This window comes from Capsicum annuum, unplaced genomic scaffold, assembly GCF_002878395.1.
Source record: "Capsicum annuum cultivar UCD-10X-F1 unplaced genomic scaffold, UCD10Xv1.1 ctg2682, whole genome shotgun sequence".
Classification (NCBI taxonomy): Eukaryota; Viridiplantae; Streptophyta; class Magnoliopsida; order Solanales; family Solanaceae; genus Capsicum; species Capsicum annuum.
In genome coordinates, this window is record NW_025833140.1 from 964,360 (window position 1) to 988,413 (window position 24,054).

Genomic DNA, 24,054 nt, shown 5'->3' on the forward strand with positions numbered 1-24,054 from the left:
CACCATCTATCTGAGGGTGAAAAGCTATACTGAGATGGACTTGGGTACCAAGACCCTTTTGGATTACTTTCCAGAAGTAAGAGGTAAACTTGGTACCTCTATCTGATATGATAGATAAGGGAACACCCTGCAACCTGACCAACTTTTTGAGATAGAGTTTGGCATAGTCCTCAGCTGAATAAAAGGTATGAACTAGTAAGAAATAAGCTGATTTGGTCATCCTGTCTACGATAACCTAAATAGAATCATAATGATTACGTGTACGAGGCAAACCCATCACAAAGTCCAGGTTAACTTCCTACCATTTCCAAGTGGGAATACTAAACTACTGCATGGACCTACTACGATTCTGGAGCTTAATCTTAACTTGCTGGCATATAGAGTATTTAATGACAAACTCTGCAATATCTCTCTTCATCCCACTCCACCAATAGATATCCCACAAATCATGGTACATCTTAGTGGCCCCTCGATAAATAGAGTAACATGCACCATATGCTTCTGAAAGAATCCGTTGCCTCAAGTCATCTATAATAGGCACACATAGCCAACCCTGACAATACAGCATACCATCTCTCCCTTGGGAGAAAACCTCCACCTTTTGATCTCTGGCTGATTCTTTTAACTTAACTAGACTGGGATCTCTATCCTACTTTTCTATCACCTCAGAAACTAGAGATGATTCAGTGCTACTCTGGACCCACACACTACTCTCTACTGAGTCAACTAAGCAGATACCTAGTCGGGCAAGCTGATAAACTTCCTGAACTAACTTCTTCTTACCATCCTCAAAATAAACAACACTACCTATAGACATTCTACTGAGAGCATCAGCCACTATATTGGCCTTGCCTGGTTGATACATAACACTTATGTCATAATCTTTTAACAACTCTAACCACCTTCTCTGATGTAGATTTAAATCTTTCTAAGAGAACACATACTGCAGGAACTTATGGTTAGTGAACACATCAACATGCACCCTATACAAGTAATGCCTCCAAATCTTTAAGGAAAATACTATTGCTGCTAACTTAAGATCATGAGTCGAATAATTCTTCCCATGGGGTTTAAGTTGTCTGGAGATATAGGATACAAACTTACCTTTCTTCATGAGTACACAACCCAAATCTACTTTGGATACATCAAAGTACATAACAAACCCATCTGAACCATCTATCAAGGTAACAACTAGGGCTGAGGTGAGTCGAGTCTTCAACTCCTAAAAACTATTCTCACAGGAATCTGACCACTGAAACTTAACTTTCTTCTGAGTCAATCTAGACATGGGGGATGCAATAGAAGAAAATCCTTCAACAAATAGATGTTAATATCTAGCTAAACCCAAGAAACTCCTGATATCTGATTGAGAGATGAGTTTAGTCCAGTTTCTCATCGTTTTAGTCTTTTAAGGATCAAATCAAATGCCATTACCAGAAATAATATGGCCAAGTTAAGCTACTGATCTTATCCAGAATTCACACTTACTGAATTTGGCAATTAACTGATGAGTTATGAGATTTTGTAACACTATTCTGAGATAGTCTATATTATCAATTTCTCTATGGGAGTAAACAAGAATGTCATCAATGAAGACTATGACAAACATGTCAAAGTACTACTTAAACACTCAGTTTATCAAGTCCGTGAAGGCTACTGGGACATTTGTGAGACCAAAGGACATAACTAGAAACTCAAAGTGATCATATTGGCTTCGTAAAGCTATTTTTGAAATGTCATATTCTCTGACTCTAAGCTGATGATAATCTGATCTAAGGTCCATCTTTGAAAAAATAGATGGCACCCTAAAGTTGATCAAACCAGTAATTGATTCTAGGAAGTGGATATTTATTCTTGATTGTGACTTTGTTCAACTGATGGTAGTCTATGCATATTCTGAGAGAACCATCTTTCTTACGCATAAATAGAACTAGTGTACCACACGGGGAGATGCTGGGTTTGATTAATCCCTTATCTATGAGATCATTCAACTGTTCTTTTAGTACTTTGAGTTCAGCTAGATCCATTCTGTATGGAAGAATAGATATGTAATACCCCGCAAAGTCCTCTTCCAGTCTGAGCCTTAGAGCATATTCAGTAAAGAAGAAATCCAGGTCTAAAAGTTTCAGAAATATTTTCTCAAGTTTGAAATACTTTGAATCATATGTCATCTCCAATGGTAAGCTTTTCATTGATACCAAATTCACCCAAATCGGACACTCGGGTGAAGAGTTAGAGCCATTTTAGTAAGATAGTGTGCCATCTGGAACTCTAGCGCATCGTGGAGCCAGCCAAAATGCCAATTGTCAAATTCCAAAAAGCCTCTGTGATTCCTCCATGCCGCGGTATAGTCCCAGTTCGTACCAAGGTGAAAAAATAATTGCCACCGCGTCACGTCGTCGTGCCATTTCTTAATTTTCCAAATTCAAGTGGGCTGGCGCAATTATGGCGTATCGCGCTAGCATGAGAAATTGGGATTTTTAGTTTAAATTCCCAGGTATTTTTGTTATTTTCCCCTTTTTCCCCAACCACTATAAATACCCACTTAAGGGATTTTAGCCTTATTTTCTTTTTTTCCACCAAGAAAACTAGGGTTTACAAAATCAAATCCCCCTTTCTTCTTCAAGCAAAAATCAAGATAAATCAAGGGGAATCAATAAATCTCTCCAAAGGCTTTCAAGAAAAGAGTTTCCCCAAGGTATGCGTATATTGATTCTTGGATCCCTTTCATCCAAGAAGCTCAAGTAACCCGTTTCTAAATCTCAAAGATTTTATGTTTATGAATTTTAATGATTCTTATGAGTTGAAATTGATGTTCTTGATATGATTTAGTTTTGATTCATATTTGTCTACAAGGTTATCAAGCCTTGGCCTTAGTAAGTGGTATTTGTGTGGTAAATAGATTATGTAGTTATTGTTGATATTGAGTGATCTCCAAGATCAAATATTTATGTGGTTTGAATAAATCTATGATATTATATGAGTTGGAAACATGTAAATTTAGTTGTTCATGATGAGTAATTGGGTTATTATACCTATGCCTAAGTTGTACATGTAGGGTGTTTGATAAAATATCTAAGAGGCTAGAAATCATGTAGTGTAGTTAAATTGTAACCTAAATGACAAATGCATGCTACACCCTTATGAAAATAATGCCTTCTATGATATTTTTATGTGTTATGGTTGTTGATGAAATGTTCATGAAGCTGGGTCAATGAACGTATGGCATGTTGTTATATGCACTCCTCTCTATGTATAGGACTTGAGAACTATGTGTACCATGAATTTTTCAATTAAGTGTGAACCCGTGCATGTCTAGTGTTTGTTGAAGGATCATAGTGAACAAGGGGAGATATGATATTAGTAATTTCCGCAATTATGTGCCCTTTGATACATGTTATGTCTCTAGTACATACCAAGTGCTTGATGAATAATTTGTGATCTAATAGTATGAAGCTTCCTCCATATAATCTGATGTCCAAATACATGTTAAGACTAATATAGGTGTGGAGTACTTGATGTAAGACCTTGTTGAATGAAGTACGATCTAGTAGTATGTTTTCCCCTATGCTATTATATTCTTATGATTTTGAAATACTTAAAGTGACCCTTTAGTGATTGTGATGACGAATAGAGGTTAGTGATACCTAAATCCTTGAAGATGTCTTAGTGATTGTGAGGGTAAACATAAGATATGATTCCCTATTACTTGAAGAGATGCCTTAATGATTTTGATGATGAATGAATGATTGTGATGATGAATGAATGGTTGTGATGAAGGAATGAATAATTGTGGTGAAGGAATGAATGATTGTGGTGATGACTAGTGAAAGAATGATTATGTTTTACTTTTATGTTATTGAGTCCTAGGGGTATTTATACCCAATAATTTAGCTGTTGTCTAGAGCCCGTGTCAGTTTCACAATAATTTTAGTCGAGCCATAACTCTCGTAAATCAGGGAACTACAAAACTCTATATCCTCATATAGTTATAGAGTTCGAGAAATCTCAGTTATCTTGGTAGTCTCTATTTCACTAGTAATCTAGCCTTAGTGTTGTACTCAACTTAGATCTTGTAGTATTCCAGTGCTCAGTTCTGGCGTTGGTAGTGATCGAGTAATCTATTTAACTACGTATTGTCAGTCAGATAGTGTAATTCAGTAGTATGCCATTAGATATGAAACTATGTGAATTCAACTTAACTCAGTCGGATCATTTGAGAAATGTGCTCAGTGTCAGATTTAGCTCAGTTTGTGTTCAGTTGAGAATCAGTTCAGAGTCTTTTAGTTGGGAGTAGAAACTAGAACCGAGCGAGTTCAAGTAAGGCAGCTCCCTATCATAGAGGTCGAGTCATTAGGAATAATCCCTGAACTCTAGAACTGCGTAGCCAATGCAGGATAGAAGAGTCCCTATTTGTAGAGGCTGTCACCTATGGGAATTTTGACTATTATATTACCTTAGGCTGACTTCCTGCGAGGGTCATCCCATTAGAGAGGTCTTTACCCATGAAACGATATTGACACCCTTCCATCTGGGGTCATAGGTTGGACCCCACCTTTGGTAGGTCGGGGAATGTCAGTTAAGTAACTACTTCCCACAATTGCAGTTTCTGTATCAATCTTCAGAATTCAGGACTGTGTGGTATAGTCGTCTATCTCAGTGACGAACTCACATAGTTCCATTGATTCATGGACCATCCCATCAGATAGGATTGGTGTCATATATAGTTATTTGTTATCATATCTAGAGATCTCCCATCAGATAGGCTTGATCCCAATCTCAGATTCAGTTGAGTATTCTTGTTACTATATCTAGAGATCTCCCATCAGATAGGCTTGATCTCAGTCTTATATAATGTTGAGTATTCTTGTTGTTAGATTCAGACATGATCATTTCTTATCATTGATAATACATTCCGGAATCATCTGTCAAAGAGGTTGATTTCCGACCTAGTTAGTTGAGAGCAGTGAGATTAGAATTCAATCTTTGATGTGAGTATATTCTTTTAATTAGTTATCAGTATCAGATAATTCAGTTATTTAGTATCCCAGTGTTAATAGTCAGTTTAGATGGCAGTAACGTGGTATCTGAGTTTTAGTATTTAGAGTTGTGATGATTGTGATTACGATGTGTGCATTCATGTATGTGTTCTTATTCGATACTCTCATGATTATTCAGTTAAGATATTGTTCATGCATGAGCCCTTGCATTTAGCCTTACCTTATCTGCATACTCAGTACATTTCTATACTGATGCATTTACGCTATGGTGTTTTATTTGACACTATAGGTTCAGAGGCACAGGATCCAGAGTATCCTCAGCAGTTCCAGTTAACAGCAGTAGCAGTGAGTCCTCTTCTTTTGAGGATGAGTCTTAGTTTACTGTTATTGTATCATACTTCTTTTGGGGACATATCCCATCAACTCCATAGTTCAGAATGTTAGAGGCTTTTTAGATGGATGTATTAGTATTCAGTTTTCAATTTGAGTATGTATAGATGTGTTGAACCTTATGGATAGTTTCTTCATTTATTTTAGATATTATGCAGTGTGTAGGTACAGATATCAGTAAAGGATTAGCTTGTGCTCTTTTGGGGTCATAAGCACCGTGTAACATCTCAGGATGGGATCTTGGATCGTTACAAGATATGGGCTGAGTGTCTGGAAGAAGGTATATTCCAAAGTCGATTTCCCTCTCACAAGGAACTCCAAGAATATCTTCAGGGATTATATCTAGAAATTCCCTGAATACTAAAACTGACTCAAGGGTTGGAGTCTTTGAATTTGAGTTTTTTACTCGAATAAGATGATAAATACACCCCTTGGATATCATCGTTCTCGCTCTAAGGTATGAAATCAAATGACCCTTAAGCATTGTAGTACTACCCCTTCATTCAAGGACTGGTTCATTTGGGAACTAAAAATGAACTATTCTGTTTCTACAATCAACTTAGGCATAGTATGAGTGGAGCCAATCCTTGCCGAGAATAATGTTAAAATTTGCCATCTCTAACTCCACAAGATCAACTGAAGTAACTTTCTGAGATATTGTGACTAAAAAGTTTTTGTATACCTATCTGGCTACGATGAAAACACCTACTGGGGTAGATATTGAAAAGGGATCTACTAGAGTTTCGAGACTGACCTCAAAATTGATGGCTATATATGGAGTTACAAAAGAAAGAGAAGCTCCAGGGTCTAGTAAAGAATAAACATGTAAGTGAAAGACCTACAACGTACCAGTAACTACATCAGTAGAATTTTGCTGATCTTAGCAAGACTGAAGAGCATATAATATGTTTGGACGCTGACCACTGGTAGCACTGGAAGTGGTACCTTGTTGAGTTGGGTGATCGAATGGAACTGACGATTGATGGGACTGGCCCTGTTGGCACATATCCCTACCTTTTTTAGAAACTACCCAACACTCTTCAATCTGATGGGCTAGCTTACCATGCCTAAAGCACACATCACTACGTGCTCTACACTCACTCTAATATTTCTTCCATATTTTTGACATAGAGGATTTGACGAACACTACTAGTACTGACTTGGGACTTAGAGCCTAGTGATCTATCCCTATTTTCATTTCTGAATTTGTGTACTAGGGCACTGGCTGACGAAGGTGCTGGGGATGAAGACCTCTGATGAAACTGAGAATGGTTACCACCTTCTGACCTTGGCTGGCTAAAATAAAAACTACCTATCCTAGCTCTCTTGTTTTCTCTTTTCCTCTCCTTAAACTCCTACTCCTCTATTTATTGAGCATGGACCATCAGCCTAGACAAGTCTATCTCATGAATCAGCATTGTGGTCCCGCACTCCTTGACCACACTATCAGATATGCCAGGCACAAACTTACTCATCTTGGACTTGTTATCATCTACCATAGAAAGAGCATATCTAGATAACTGAGTAAACTCGAGGGAATATTCCCTCACATTCATGCTTACCTACTCAATTTAATAAACTCTAATACCTTGGTCTCCCTCAACTCCAATGGGAAGAATCTATCTAAGATAGCTATGGAAAACTCTTCCTATTCTACAAGACCTGCATCTACACCCTTATCAACCTACCACTACTTAAACCAAGTATGGGATACGTCCTGTAAGGGGTATGCATCCAACTTATCTCTCTGACTAGATATCAACCCCATAGCATCCGTGACTTTCTAAACTATATATAAAAATTCCTGTTGATTCTCTTCAGACTTGGATCCCATGAAAGAAGGAGGATTAATTCGGGTGAAATCTTAAATTTTTGTTGCAGTAGTGTTGGCCACTGGTCTGGCCAAAAATAGTAGTTGGCCATTCATTCTGTGTGTTTATCGATTTTTCTAAAGTAGTGAATGCAGCTATGAATTATTCATGAGAGACATGCTCATCCAGAGGATCTGCCTAGAAGGGCTGAGGGGCTGGCTAGTTTCTTGTTCATCCTTCATTCTTCTTGGTAGGCATGTTCTATAAATGGAAGGAAGAAATGTATTAGATAGGGATCTTAACTTGAGCTCATGCTCACTCACATGACATAAATATTGAAAGAAGGGAAACTTTATCCTTAACACCTTGTAGCCACTCATCCATAAGTGTGGTACGCTATACATCCATGCATAAGACTCTACATGATGTGGATTTTAGAATTCCTAGCACACTTTAAAACCTTAGTCTTTGATACCATGTTTGTAATGCCCCAAGAGTGCACCCTGAGCGTCATACAGTACTTACAGTCCCGAGGGACCATAAGCTAACCTATGAGCTAGTACCTGCTGTGAGCACTAGATAACATGATCATAAATGCAGCAGAATACTAACATGCCTTATGGTTTAATAACTCAATTCAAAACTAAAATATGAGTCTATTGAAATAACTGACTGAATTTAATAAAATACTGATAAACTAGATAACTAACTATAATGTCTAAATATTGAATAACTGACTCTAATGTCTGATAAGACTCTAAAATTGAATGACTATGAATTGATGGGACAAGCCCCAACTAACTCCAACCAACCACTAAACAGAGACATGAAATAAGGTAAGCATGTCCTCGAAGTATGAGGACTCACCTCTACTACTATTGACGATCTGACAAGTCTAATCGCGAGCTGGAAATTGAGCATTAGAACCTATGATATAATACATCATAGCACAAAATAAAAGGTATACGATCAGAACTTTAAATGTATTGGTATTCTAAATGAGGTAGGTTGATATGCATGGTTTCATGAATAGAACTAATAATTAACTGAATATGCATGTAAACCATGGATTACTAAATAGAGAGCATGAAATCTATAAGTACTAAGAATATGTGGAAATCTGTAAATACTGAGTATGCATGGAAATCCATAAATACTGAAGATACATAAAAATTTGCAGATAGTAAGGATGCATGATAAAGCATATATATGAACTGAGTCAAATCTTTAAATTAAATTACTGAAATAATGAGAATTTGTATGCTTTGGTCAAACAACACAAGACTGAATATCTGAACTGGGAAAGCAACTGAGACTGTATCTGAGACTGTGGAAGGTATTATCTAACCGACATTCCCCAATTTGAGATAATCGGGGTCCACCTTGTAACCCCGGTTGGAAGGGATTTAATACCATACCACGGGAACTAACACTGGGTGTGTGCATCCACTAAAATGATATAATGTTCAAAGGACTAACGGTATCAAGTCTGAACTGATAGGTGACCCCTGCGAGATAGTCATGCCTAATCTGACAAGTGACTTCTCATATCCTATGCTGGCTACGTAGTTCTGGAGTATAAGGACTGCTACTAAAGACTCTTCCTATCTGATGGGGAAGCTTCCATCCCTACACTCGCTCGGTGCTAAATCTTACTCCCAACTAAAAGACACTAAAATACTAGACTATTCTGAGTTTAACTGACTGATATTTGACTATTCTGATAATGCTCATTGTATGTTCTGAAGACTATTCTATAATGTATTGAGACTAGACTACATAAATAGCTATGGTTTATGGGTATTCAATACACCCAGAACTCACAAATAACAATAGTAAAATAACATTAAAGCTTAAGGGACAAAGTATGAAGGCTTTTATTAAATCAATCACTATTGTAGGCATTTTATCAAACACTTGTAGTTCATGGTTTAAAACAATCATAGGAATGTCATGGAATTTATAGAAATAGAATGAATTCGACATAATAGTATTAAATCATGGTTTAATTCAATAAATAATAATATTAAAACATGGAGGATTGAATAACAACAATAATTTCATTGAATCGTGGTATAAAATCAATAGTACATGGAGATTCATGGGTGTAATCACAATTTAAAATCAATTAACTTGTAAAGATTAAAATTTATAATTTAATTAGGATACTTTGACTCTATGGATGAAAGGAATCCATGGATGAACATCTAACATACCTTAACTGGTGTATTTCTGGAGGTTCTTGGTGAATTCCTGAGGATTGGCCTTGGATTTGAGAGCTAGGGTTTGTATTTTAAAGAGAAACCTCTTGAATTTTGGGAAAAAAATTGATTGAATAATGAACTTAAAACATTTTTAGGTCTTAAATATCACGCCTGGAGGATTAAAATGATGGGAAAAGACTATTTTAACCCTAGGCAACACTTTTAATTTTCATAAAATTTTTCTGAAAAACACCACTGCCAGACACGGCACTATCGCGTAGTGTCACTAGAATTGGTCAACTGGGAAAATGCATTGTGGCATGTTGCAGTATAATCACGTTTCCACCTTGTTTGTGACTTGGAATCTTATCTCGACATGTTGATATCGCGCTTCAACACTGGAAAATGACAAATGCCAATTCGACATTGGGGGCAATGTGTCAAGATCGAGCACCTTGAATAGGAATTGACAATCTTCATTTAGAGTGGCTCCACGATGCGCTAAGGGTTAGAATGACGGTGTTTAATGACTGAAACTTAAATTTGCCATAACTTATTACTCGGTTATCATATTTGGGAGAATTTTATATCATTGGAAAGATAATTAAATTTCCTACATAATTGGAGGCTCTAAACTGACAAATTATAAGTGTTTTGAAAATTTTATATACAAATACTCATGTGTTGGGACTTAGATTACGCTAAGAAAATGTGGGGTATTAGAATTGATACCTTAGCCTTGCCTGACGTATACTCGATAAAGTAGGAGGGAGCTATTAGCTATGAGATAACAAGGATTATTTCTATTCTTTGATCTAGGATATTTATTTTGAGGAGTTACGAGTCTTTCATCACTTATTTTCATAATGATAATGTGGAGAGATTGTCTCTAGATGCTGATCCAATAGTTTTTTATTTTCTTAAGTTTTTCCTATTTATTAAACTAGTCTTCCTCATAAGCATGATATTATGTTGATAATTGATCTTATGTTGGGCACCCGACCTATTTCTATGTCAACAAGCTGTATAGGTCTTGTCAAGCATAAGAAGCTAAATTCTTAGCTTTAGGATCTTCTTTGTATGGTTTTTATTTGAATGAATGTATTTTCTTGTGAGATCCTGTGATATTAATGAAGAAGAGGGATGGTTCCACACATATGTGTATTGACTGTAGACTACTTAATAAGGTGACTTTGAAGAATTGATATACTATAACTCATATTAATGATTTGTTTGACCAACTTTTGCATGCACAGATGTTTTTTAAGATTGACTTAAGATTATATTAACATATACTGAGTATTAATGCTGAGGATATCCCAAAGAAAGACTTTAGGATCGATTATAGTCATTATGAGTTTATAGTGAAGCCTTTGGGTTGACAAATTCCCTTGACACATTTATGGATCTAATAAACTACTTGTTCAAACCTTATTTGGATTCCTTTAGCATAGTGTTCATCGATGAAATCCTTGTGTATTTGAGGAATAGATAAGAGAATGTTCAGCATTTGAGGATTTTGCTTTAGAATTTAAGAGATCATAGGCTTCTATGAAATTCTTTTAGTGTCAGATTTAGCTTGAGTCGGTGACAATACTCATACATGTGGTGTCTAAGGATGGGATTATTGTAAAACTAGTGAATTTTGAGGCTATTCTTGATTGGGATATGCCTATATATCCGTCTGAGGTATGTAGATTTATTGGTTTTGAATGGTTACTATAGCTGATTTGTCCAGAGTTTTACTATTACTACAGTGCTAATGCCTAGATTGACACTGAAGGAGTTTTCTTTCTTATGGTACAATGAGTGTGAGTCGAGATTTTGAAAGGTCAAGGTATTTCTCACTTTAGCTATAATTTTTTCTCTTTCTATAAAGGTTCAAGGATTCACCATGTATTGTTATGCATTTGTTGTTGGTTTATGTTGTGTTGTAATACAACAACATCGAGTTATTACTTATGCATCAAGGTAGTTAAAGGGGCATGAGCACAGTGAGCTCACTCATGAATTGGAGTTGGTGGTTGTAGTTTTCACGCTTGATATTTAGAGACATATCCTTATAGCGTGCATTGTGAGATCATCATAGTCATTAGTATCTTATGGCACATTGAGAGAAAACTTCTAGGCGTATATATGGATAGAGTTTCTTAAGGATTATGACATTCTAATTTGTATCATCTAGTCAAGGTAAACTTAGTAGTAGACACCATGAGTCGGAAGAAGGTGAGTATGGATAGCTTGGCTTGTATTTCAATTTCTCAGAGGCCATTGGAATGGGACATTTTGTCCTTAGCCAACTTGATGGTGAGACTTGATCTTTCAGACCAAGGAGGATTCATGTTTATGTTGGGGCAAGGGCTTCACTACTTGAGCATATTCAGAGTTTTTTCAGTTTTAGGATATGAGACTTTTCATCATTTGTTATTAGGTGTTGAGTAGTTAGTCCAAGAGGGATACAATATATTTTGATGGTGTTTTGAGATTTGATGGTTGCATTTGTTTTTTCAAGGTTTGATGACTTAATTCAGTCAATTCTACTTAAGGCTCACTGCTTCACATAGTCTATTCACCTAGGTACGGCTAAGATGTACAGAGATTCAAGGAAATATTATTGGCGAAGTGGGATGAAGAGATATAGTGCAAACTTTATAGATTGATGCCTATGATGTCATCATGTGAAGTTCGAGAATTAGAGACCTTGTAGATTGATTTGGAGATTGCTCATTCCAAAGTGGAGGTGGGAGCGGGTTACCATGGACTTTGTTAGTGGTTTGCCATGCATTTCATTTATTTTGCTGGTAGTTGGGTCATTGTGGATCAGTTGACCATGTCAACACACTTTATTCCCATTTAGATTTCCTTTACTATCAAGAGGTTATATTGCATCTATGTCGGTGAGATCGACCATTTACGTGGTGTGCATATATATCTCATTTTAAATCGAGGTTCAGTATTTATTTCTAGATTTTAGAGAGCTTTTCAGGAAGATTTGGTACTCAGGTAGATCTTAGTAGTGTTTTTCATCCCCAAACACATGGATAGTCAGAGCGGACTATTTAGTTTCTCGAGGATATGCTCTGAGCATGTGTTCTATATTTTGAAGGTCAGTGAGAGCAACACTTAGCTTTTATAGAGTTTGAGTATAATAATAGTTATTCGAGTATTGACATGGCGACTTTTAAGGCTTTGTATTTTGTGCAGTATCATTCTCTAATTTTTTAATTTGTGATCTATGAGAATAGACCTTGTGGTACTGACTTGCTTTAAGAGTTATTTGATAGAGTAAAGGTCATTCACGGTTGGTTGAGGGATGCTCTGTAGAGGAAGAAACTTATATAGATTGTAGACATTATGACTTGAGATTTGGAGTTGGTTATTGAGTATTCATCTATGTATTTCCTATGAAGGATCTGATAAGGTTCTAGAGGAAGGTCAAGTACTCCCCGTAGATATATCGGACCCTTTGAGATTCTTCGTACTCTTGGTTTGTGTAATACCCCACAAAGTTCTCTCCTAGTCTAAGCCTTAGAGCATTTTTGGTAAAGCAAAAATCTGAGTCTAAAAAATTTTTTCAAAAATGTCTTCCTAAGTATGAAACACTTTGAATCGTGTTGTATTTCTCTAATTTCAACTTTTTCCATGTATAGCATTGAATAAGTTTTCTATCGATACCAATTTCATTAAAATCCAACATCGAATGAGGGATTTATGGCCATTTTACTAAACGGTATCGAAATCACCCAGGTTTGACGGTCGACCTGGCGGACCACCAAGTCCTTGGTGGACCATCAAGTGTCCCATTAGGCCAAGATAGAACATCCCATTTTTTGCCCCCGAGTGACGGCTAAAGTGGTGGACCGTCAAAAAGTTGACAGACCATCAAGGGGTCCGTCAGGTCGAAACAAAATGGCCCATTCCTAACCCTCGAGTGACGGATGATCTGGTGGACTGTTAAATTCCTAATGGACCGTCACTTTGACCATCATGTCGAGGTAGAATGTCCCAGTTTTGGCACTCGAGTGATGGACGACTTGGTGGACCGTCAGTCCCTCTCACAGACCATCAGATCGACCGTCACAGACCCTGATTAGCAATTTTTAACTCGTTTTCCTTAAAGGGTATTTTGTTCTTTTCCACTCTTTCCCCAACCTCTATAAATACCCACTTAAGGGTTGAAGGCCTTATTTCTTTTCTCCTTTTTCACCCAAAAACTAGGGTTTCCAAAATCAAAAATTCTCTCTTCTTCCACCAAAAATTTAGAGAGAATCAAGAGCAAAAATCAAGAATTCTTTCGAAGGCTTTCAAGAAAGAGTTTCCACAAGGTATGTAGATATTGATTCTTGGGCCCCTTTTATCCAAGAAGCTCAAGTAACCCTTTTCTAAATCTTAAAGGTTTCATGTTTATGAATTTCTAATGATTCTTGTGAGTTAAAATATATGTTCCTTCTATGATTGAGTTGTTATTTATGTTAGTGTACAAGATTATAAATCCTTGGCCTCAGTATGTGGTATTTGAGTGATAAATAGATTATGTACTCGTTGATGATGTTGATTGATTTCCAAGATGGAATGTTTATGTGGTTTGTATGAATCTATGAGATTATACGGGTTGGAAATATGTAAATTTGGTTGTTCATGATGAGTAGTTGCATTATTATTCCTATGCCTAAGATGTGCATGTGAGGAGTTCGATAAAATTTCTATGAGACTAGAAATCAAACATTGTAGTTAAATAGTGATCTAATGACTTCTAAAATACGGTTATGTGTCATGGTTGTTGATGTGTTTATGACTTTTGGGTGTAGAATTGGTTGATTAAGAGGAGCATGACTCCCATAGTTTTGATAAAATCTTAGGAGAAGCATTTGGGTCATGATAGAATGTTGAATAGGAAGCCCTAAATTATGAGCTAGTCTATGCATGCCTAGTGTTTGATAAAATGTCTAAGTGAATGAATTATTCCATGCTAGTAGGGAATCCCCAAATAAGTGCAAACCTATGCATGTCTAGTGTTTGTTGAAGGACCCTAGTGAGTGAGTGGAGATGTGATGGTTGTAAATTCCCTAATTGTGGGCTCTTTGTTATATGCTAAATTTTTAACACATGTCAAGTGATTAGCAAGTAAGCTATGACATGATAATGTGAAGTCTCCTAAGCGATGTGATACCCAAACACATGATAAGACTGATATAGGCATGAAATGGTTGAGGTAAAACCTAGTTGAATGAAGTTCGATCTAATAGTATGTTTCCCCTATGTTATTATAAGATTATTATCCCAAGATGCTTAAAGTGACCCTTTTGTGATTATGATGATAAATAGAGGTTTATATTTCCAAAATGCTTGATGCGATACTTTAAGGATTTTTTAGGGGAAAAGTATGTTATGATTTCTAATTGCTTAGAGAAGACGCTTTAATAATTGTGATGATGCATTAGTGATGGTGACAATGAATGAATGATTTCGATAATACATGAATGATTGTGATGATGAATGAATGCCTGTGTTGATTAATGGATAATCGCGATGATGCAAGAATGATTAGGTTTCACTTTTATATTATTGAGTACTGGGGGTATTTATACCCGAAAATAGAGTTGTTGTCTAGAGCCCGTGTTAGTTTCTCGATAATTCCAATTGATCCATGATTCTCAGAACTCAGTGAGCTATAGAACTCTGTATCCTTAGACGAGTGTGAAGCTTAATAAAGCTCAGTAATCTCAATTATCTCTGTAGTCTCTGTATCATCAGTCACATACCATGATTTGATATCCTTTCTGTCAGATATGGAACTAAGCAATCTTAGCGTAATTCAATTGGATCTTTGAGAAATACGAAGTATCGAATTAGCTCAAACTAAGTTCAGTTAAGAATAAGATCAGTATCTTTTAGTTGGGAGTAGAAACTAGCATAAGCGAGCTCAAGGATGGGGACTCACCTACTAGTGGAGGGTGTAATCCTTAGATGTGATCCTTATGCTCCATAACTACATAGCCAGCGTAGGTTGAGACATCACACCTATTAGATGAGGCTGGATGAGAGACATCATACCTGCTAGATGGGGGTAGATGAGGTGGCTTGACCTGTTAGATAAGGGCTTCACCCTTCTCGTATGAGGTCTTGATAGATGAGGGTCATATAAAAATAAGGTCTTTACCCATGGCAAGGTATTGACACCCTTCCAATCGAGGGTAGAGGTTGGAACCCTAAGAAATAGTAGGGGCATGTCGGTTAAGTAACTACTTCCCATAGTTTTAGTTTCAGATTCAGTCTCAATTTCAGAATTAGTCTTCAAAAATTAGGGCTGTCAGATACAGTCATCTATCATTGTGAGGAACTCAGATAGTTCCATCGATTTATGGACCATCCCATCAGATAGACTTGGTCTCACATACAATTATTTGATATCATATTCAGAGGTATGCCGCCAGACAGGTTTGATCATAGTATCAGATTCTTGTTGAGTATTCTTATTGTAAGATTCAAATATAATTATATTTCTTATCATTAATAAAGCTTCCAAAATCATTTGTTAAAAGGGTTGATCTCTAATCCTCTCAGTCGAAAGCAGTAAGTCCAAGAATTTAGTCATAGATATAAGTACATCCAGATCCTCAGTTACCAGTATTAGATGAGTCATTGATTTAGTATCTCGGTGTCAGTAGTGAGTTCAGTCTGCAATAAAGTGGTATCTAGGTTTCAGTATCTAGATTTACAATAATTGTGTTCATGTTCTGTGCATTCATGTGTGTGTTCTTGTGCGACGTTTTCATGACTATTCAGTTTACATATTGTGCATGCATGAGCCCTTCCATTTAGCCTTACCTCGTCTACATACTCGGTACTTTTTTGTACTGACACATTTGTGCTATGGTGTTTTATTTGAAACCATAGTTTCAGAGGCATAGGATTCAGAATTTCCTCAATAGTTCAGTCCCGGTTAGCAACAGTAGTGTTGAGTCCTCTTCCTTCGAGGACGAATCTCAGTTTACTATTATTGCATCAGATTTTGTTTATATTCTCAGTTGACAGAGTTAGTTAGGGACATGTCCCATCAACTCCATAGTTTAGATAGTTTAGAGGATTTTCAGACGGATGTTGATGTATTAGTATTCAGTTTTCAGTTTGAGTATGTATAGATGTTAGCTTGTGGTCCTTCGGGTCCATAAGCACCGTGGACGTCACGAGATGGGATCTCGGGGCATTACAGTTTGGTGGCTTATGAGTTAGTTTACCCTCAGATTTTATGGTTTTCCATTCTTTTTTTCATGTTTCTATGTTGCATTGATACATTCCATATCCACCTCATGTGCTTTAATGGGACTCAGTCCAACTGGATGAGTGGTTGACCTTCGTGGAGGAGCCAATGCTCACATTAGCCAGTGAATTTAGGTGGTGGTGCACTAGAGAAATTCCAGTATTTAAGGTTTAGTGGAGGCACGACCTAGTATATAAGGCTACTTGGGATATTGATAGTGAGATGTGGACCTAGTATCCTCACATATTCGAGGATTCATGTACATCATAACTCTTTACTTTTTCGAATGAAAGTTCTTTTAGTAAAGGATATTGTAATTACCCTCAAAATCATTTTTTGTGTTTTGGTTCACTTTTGTCATTTAGAGCTACCCTTAAGTTGCCACAAGTCATTTTTTACTTCCTAGAACTAACAATTCATTTATCGGTCTGTTTGTTTGGTGTTTAGAGCCATTCTCTTTTTTAAAGTCTTCACTAGTTGAAATTGTCTACCAGGAAAAGACATCAGTCAAACAACCTCATATTCTAAATTTGACAATTCTAACAACTCTAGAACGTTGATTTTAGGCTCGGTGGAACTTGTTCTGGGTTATGAGTCTCCAAAACTCATTTCAGGAAACTGACCAAAAGTTAAGAAAAATGGTGCATTGGTTTCGTACATGCCTTTCATCGAAAATACCTCGAATGGAAATTTGATATGTGCTATTTGTTATGAAACATCGAATTTGATAAGGTAGCATAATTTATTTTAACATTCCATGCACCAACTTATGTTTCAGTATCTTTCAGTTAGGAGTAGAATTTAGCACCAAGCGAATCCATGGATGGGGGCTCACCTCCCAGTAAAGGGTGTGACCTTTAGTAGAATTCCCTAAATTCTAGAACTATGTAGCTAGCATAAGTTTTGTGAGTTCTTCCTGCCAGTTGAGGGTTGACACTCTCTTAGAGGCACCTGTCTGTAGAGGGTAACTACTTTGTCTTTTAGGACATCAATTTCGTGGATCCACACAATCATGTGTTAGTAACCATGGCAAGGTACTGACATCTTTCAACTGGGGTTACAGGTTGGACCCCAATTAGCTTAGATTGAGGCATGTCAATTACATGATTGCTCCCACAGTTTCAATTCAGTATTCAGGTCATATCAGCTAAGGCTTCTATGACCAAGTGTATGGATATCAGTTGTTCAGATTAAAGATTATATATGTACACTCTTCACTTTATCTTGCATTTGATTCCCATGTTCATACATTAATACTCAGTTTATTTGTATATTAAGATCCTCAGTTTATTTTAATTTACATTTTGGTTCAGGTATGCATGATGATGTGTCAGTTCACATTTCATGGTTTAGAACCAGTATTCATATAAGATCCTCAGTACCATTTTATATTATAATAAGCTTTACATGGGATTTACATATAGTGTTTATGTTTCTACCTTTTCCCGGCTTACATAATTGTTTTCAGCTCATGATCCATAAATTTCACTGTCCTTATAGGTTTTATGTACAACCATGATTTAAATACATACTTAACCAAAGAACTTATGTTCTCAATTGTAAAGCAAGTTTTAACTATTTCCATTATTATTACATATCCAATATACTCAGTACATTCCGAAGTATTGACCACATATATGCGTTTGTGGCTACATTCCTTTATTAGCTAGGTACCACATATAGTCCATACACCAGGGTCAGGCATTCCAGCATTCAGCCAGAAATTGATGGGTTCTCTTATTTTAGGAACTCCAGTCAGTTTTAGCTCACTTACCGTATTGTTCTTATTATGTATTAATTTGTGGTAGTTGGAGGCATGTATCTTCCAACTACAGACAGTATAGTAGAGGCTTCAAAGATAGTCAGTCAGAGTCATCATATGTAATTCAAGTTCTTTCTTCAAATTTATCATGTTATAATCTTTATCAGTATTACATTCATTAAGATTTTGTCATAATTAGGCTTCCGCAAAACAAATTTAACTTTTATATACAATTTAAATAAGTTACTCAAGCAGTAGAACAACACATGGGTTAGATTGAAAGAACTTATCATTCTAGGCATCGTGTTATGACTAAGGGTGATAATGCTCAACTCACATGTCAATTTATGTGCAAAGCAGTCATTCTCAATAAATTACCCATCTTTGAGTCGAGGTTGAATCCACGAGGAACAATGTGAGTGGTGATCGGGTATGTTCGAAATGGAAGTTTCTTCCTAAATTTAGACCTAATATAAAAATAATAGGGTTATTTTATATGATTTCAAAGTTGTAACTAGTATTTTCTTCTAAAGTACTAAATTGACGCTAATAATAATTAGAGTATAATCGATTAGGGATGTATCTTAGGGCTATGCTTTGCTAGAGGCAACTAGTTTGTGGGTACAAAAAAATCAATTTCAAATATTATTTAAAGCAAGTGTTGGAAGGATTGATTAGGGGTTTCAATACTAGACTTTCAACCAAGTATCAAACTATCACTCACAGATTCTTTCAAATACCTTGTGGGTGTGGTCGACCAATCATCACAAAGCCTCAATTTGGGAATCCCTATTTCTAGAAAGATCCCCAAGGTATAGCAATTCCATAATCTATCCTTATTTATAAGAGAATTAAAAAGGTATAATTATTATCTATCTTACTGCTCACAAATTCTCATGTCACCTATATCCCTCTCTCAAAGATGATGTAGGATCTAGACTACCCACATCCATTTTTGAAGGATGATGTGGGCTTTAGGGAATTTGAGGCTTCCCCCAACAAATCTGATTTTCTATTCAAACATTTGTGAAACCCAACACCACTAACTAAGAATTTAATAAAACAATCACAACCCGCACACATTTGTATCCTACTCAAATATTACCCTAAGAGGGAAAACTAGAAACTCATACTAATAATAAACAAAGATATACAAAAAACTCCATCAAACTGATTCATGAAAATAAACCAAATGAAAATTCAAGCTTTAAATCTCAACTAATCTTTGATTGAACTTGCTAATTCTCTACTTAGGAGTCACTCTAATGTATTCTTCACCCCAAAATTAATACAATAAAGATCCCTAAGAACTTAAACCGAGGTGGTGGAAAAAAACTTCCAAAAATTAGGGATTATTGAAATGAGAAAGGATTTGAGTCACTTAAGGGAATTGAAGATGGCTGTTTGTAATTAAAAAATAGCACTTGGGCATAATCCCGCATTACCGCGATCGAGGTACTTTTACCTAGCTTAAGTGGTTGAGATCGCAGCCAATAGATTGCGATCACGGTAACTGAGATTGGTTCCTACTTCAGGTCCTTCAATTGCACTTCTTTCCTCCTTTTGGATCCTTTTTAGCTCAAATCTACATTGTTACAACTCATAAGATGTATGCCTTCATAATGTGGAAATTAGTGAATTTAATCGCAAATATGTCTTATTTATACATTCAAATTATTGTAGTGTGCACAAATGTTGAGTTCAAATGAGTGGTAAATTCACCACTCATCAACACCCCAACTTTTGCTTGTCCTTTAGCAACATGACCTCTTATCATAAGACATGCATATTTATGTCCAAAATACATGACCCAATGATCACAATGACTTCAAGCTTAGTTACTACCACAAATAACTCTTCCAACATGGGAAAATCCATTCTTACAACCTCCCTCATCATAAAATGCAATGTTCAAGTTTGCATAAAACTTCAAAGAGAAACCATGCAACAATCTCTAATACTCTAGAAGTGACTCACCTTTTGCCTCAACTCCAACATACTCCTTTTGACTCATTTTTTTGTCGGGAGATGACAAAATTATCCAGTTCAAATTTTTTACATACCTCATCATAAGAAGGAAAATCTCACACACCAACAAGGGATTAAGAGCAAAACTCTCACTCTCAAGGATTCCCTATGTTATAAATCCAAGCTACAGGCTTGTCCCTATATTCAATTGCCACTACAAAAAATATACTTGGTTGGAGATCAAGGGCTTTTTGATCTAGTAATGTAGGATTGGGGTAGGGTGGGATATCATTTTGGAACAACATGGCTATACCCTCCTTGAACATCTACATCACACTATTCTATCCAACTTTTGATAATGGTTCACTTCTTTTGTTTTTAGTCAATACACATGTCCCTACTTTGATTTCCTTGGTTCACCCATTTTCTTTTCATTTCATTTTCTTGAACATTTTAAGATTTTCTTTCCTTTGTTGGATCCTTTCTTTTTCTTATTCATTTGTCGTTAATGCTTAAGCTTTTAGGCAGTCACTTACAGCTTAGTGGCCCAAAATTACCTCTCCAATATTCACCACCCCCAACTTAGGCTTTTAGCTTCAAGTTGCATTTTTAAGTTCAAGAAGGGTAGGGTTCAAAAGATGGATAAAAATTAAAAGGCTCATGGCTTGCAAAGTGCTTTTCAAGAAAAGGTCCAAAGGCACAAAGTGGGTGACAAGGGATAATATCTCTACAAGGGTAGGCTTTTTAGGCTAAAGTAGACTTCCGATGTTGCAATGATTAAAACTACTCGAACTAGGACCTTGTCATAATTGGCATCTCAGGCCCAAAAAGGACTGAAGACCGCCCCATTACCCAAGCCAACCAACCAAGCATGTACCCTATGTCGGATGAATTCCGAACATATAACAAGATAGCATGTTTTACAATACAAAGACTTTGGGATAGGTTCATGACCATGACCAGTCCAAACAAGTCCATCCACTCAAAGCCTTACAAATAACAAAAATATAACAAAAATCTTAACTAAGTCCATATCCATACCATAAAAAATAGAACAATCATAAATCTAATAAATCCGTATGGTATCAGACCTAATACCAATACCAATGTGAAGGTTGTGCTGACACCACTACCAACACTACCGATACTAACCCAATAGAGTCTCGCAAAGCCTCTATCTAAGATCAAAACAACATCCGGTCAGGACATGCTCCTAACCATAGCCAATACTGATGTTCAAGTCTAAACCAATAAAGACATAAGAAAACCAAAGTTAGAAATGGACCCTTCTGAAGTATGGAAGCTTACCCCTTCAAGTCAACATGATTTGATCTTGAGTCCAATAACTGAGCAGGAGGTATAGTATGACTAACACCTGAATTACATGGGGATACAGCATCAAAGACGGTTAGTGATAGGAGATCTAACATGTAACTCAAGGAGAAGGATAAAATAACCCATAGTTCCAATCAAGTCATCTATTGCATATAACCAATGCAATACATATATATATATATATATATGTCATACCAGGATAGGCAATAAGGTTTAACATGAACCTTTGAAATCATAACCTGGGTTGTATAGTTTAGCTGTCATATTGATTACATCTACGAGTTATATGGGTTTCAGTTCTTACCCCCTGTTCGGGCCCTAGTTCTTATAGCCTCACAAACTAGAGAATAATCTTATGCATATACATTGGAGACTAAAACCTCCCACTCATATACTAAGCTGACTTGGTTACCCGATCTTGTAGTGTAGTATGATATGGGGGACTCAAACCTCCCATATCCTATAGTATGAAAGATTTAAACCTCCCAGTCATATTAAGCAAGAGGTCTCAAACCTCAAACTATTTTGACTATTTGGACTCGAGTCTCTAGTTGAATACCTTTGAAGAACCCTAGCCCTATTCTTAAGAGAGAGTTTAGAGAGGATTTTGGAGTGTTTTCATCTCTTCCAAGTATGTTATGAGAGTCCACAATGAGTTATAATAAATGAGCACTTAAGGGTTTTGAGGTGGGAATTGTCTAAAATGTCCTCAGCTTAAAATCTTAACACTTGACTGCCGGAGGGTACGACCACACCCCTTAAACTATGCCCTAGGGTATGAGTGGCACCCTTATCTTGTACCCTAGGAATCATCTTAAACCTCAATACTAACAAACATACAACCACAAAAGGACAACTCATATCTTAACATACGACTAGTACCCTTTAAATCGTACTTTAGTCCGAATAATTTTGACACAACTTAGGGCAAATACGATTTGGCTATTTACTTCTAGTACCCTATCATACAACTAGTAAGATGCCTAATCATACCTTGGACAATAAGTGACATAAAACACAATGTGAAATATATAAGTTATGGTCCCTAAGCTGACCCATGTCATACAATTAGTACCCCTAGTTGTATGATGTTCGTGAGCTGAAACTCTAAAAATTTCTAAGGGTCAAGAACCCAGGGTGTTTCGGTTTTCCCCTCTTGGCAAGCACAAGCACGAGTTTACACATTGTTACATATCAAACAAGCCTTTTACCAAGCTATAAAACAAAGATACAAGGAATCAATCTATCCTTTAACAAAGTTAGATAACTAAGATATGATGAAGAACAAATACCTTCCGCACGAATATCCGAAATGGGGAACATATGCGGATACTTGGACTTCGTGTCCTTATCTATTTCCCAAGTAGCTTCTTTGGACTTTTGGGTTTGCCATGGAACCTTTTTTGAAGGCACACCTTTCGTTTCCTACCGGCGAACTTGTCGATCCAAGATCTTAATCAGGACTACCTCATAAGTTGAGGAATCCAAGATACCTAACCCTTCCAAAGGAAAAAATGATGATGGATCATCTACACACTTTCTTCACTTATGGACAGGGAAAACCAAACGAATGAAGCTCAAACCAGAAGACAACATTACCAACCTTCCCCACTGACAAGTACGGACCAATATAGTGAAGAATCAACTACCCCTCCTTACCAAAACTAATAACTCCCTTCATAGGAGACAGCTTCAAGAACACCCAATCCCCACTCTCAAACTCCAAGTCCCTTTTGCCTCACGTCTGCATAAGACTTTTGGCGATTTTAGGCGGTCTTAATCCTATTCAAATCTAAAAAGGGATAACTTAGTCCACGGGGATCTATTCCTTACATCCAACCAAAATATAATCCTTCCCCATCACTACAGTCAAACATCACCTCCAATCAAGGTTCAAACTACTCAACACCATGATTAGCATTTCTTTGATTCACAATGCTAGAGCCTTCCTTTGCTATGCTCGTTGCATAGTCTACCACACCAAAGATCCATTAACCTCTACAATGATCACTTTACAACCACTAGTTAGGGGTATACACATCTATGCTTCTAAACACTCCATTTTCAATCCTTAAAACACTTGCATTACTCCTCTAATATCACCTCCATATTTCTTGATACATTTTGAACCCATATCAATAGTTGACACCGATTATTTACTTCTCCCCTACTTTGGCTCTACCTAACACCAGGTAATAATTCCCTAGACTTCCCATGCTAAAAAATCTTAATAGGTATATGCTAGACATACACAACACCCTTAGCTCAGAACTAAGTATACATTCCTCTTGCTACCCAAGGATCTTATCCATCTAATGATTTA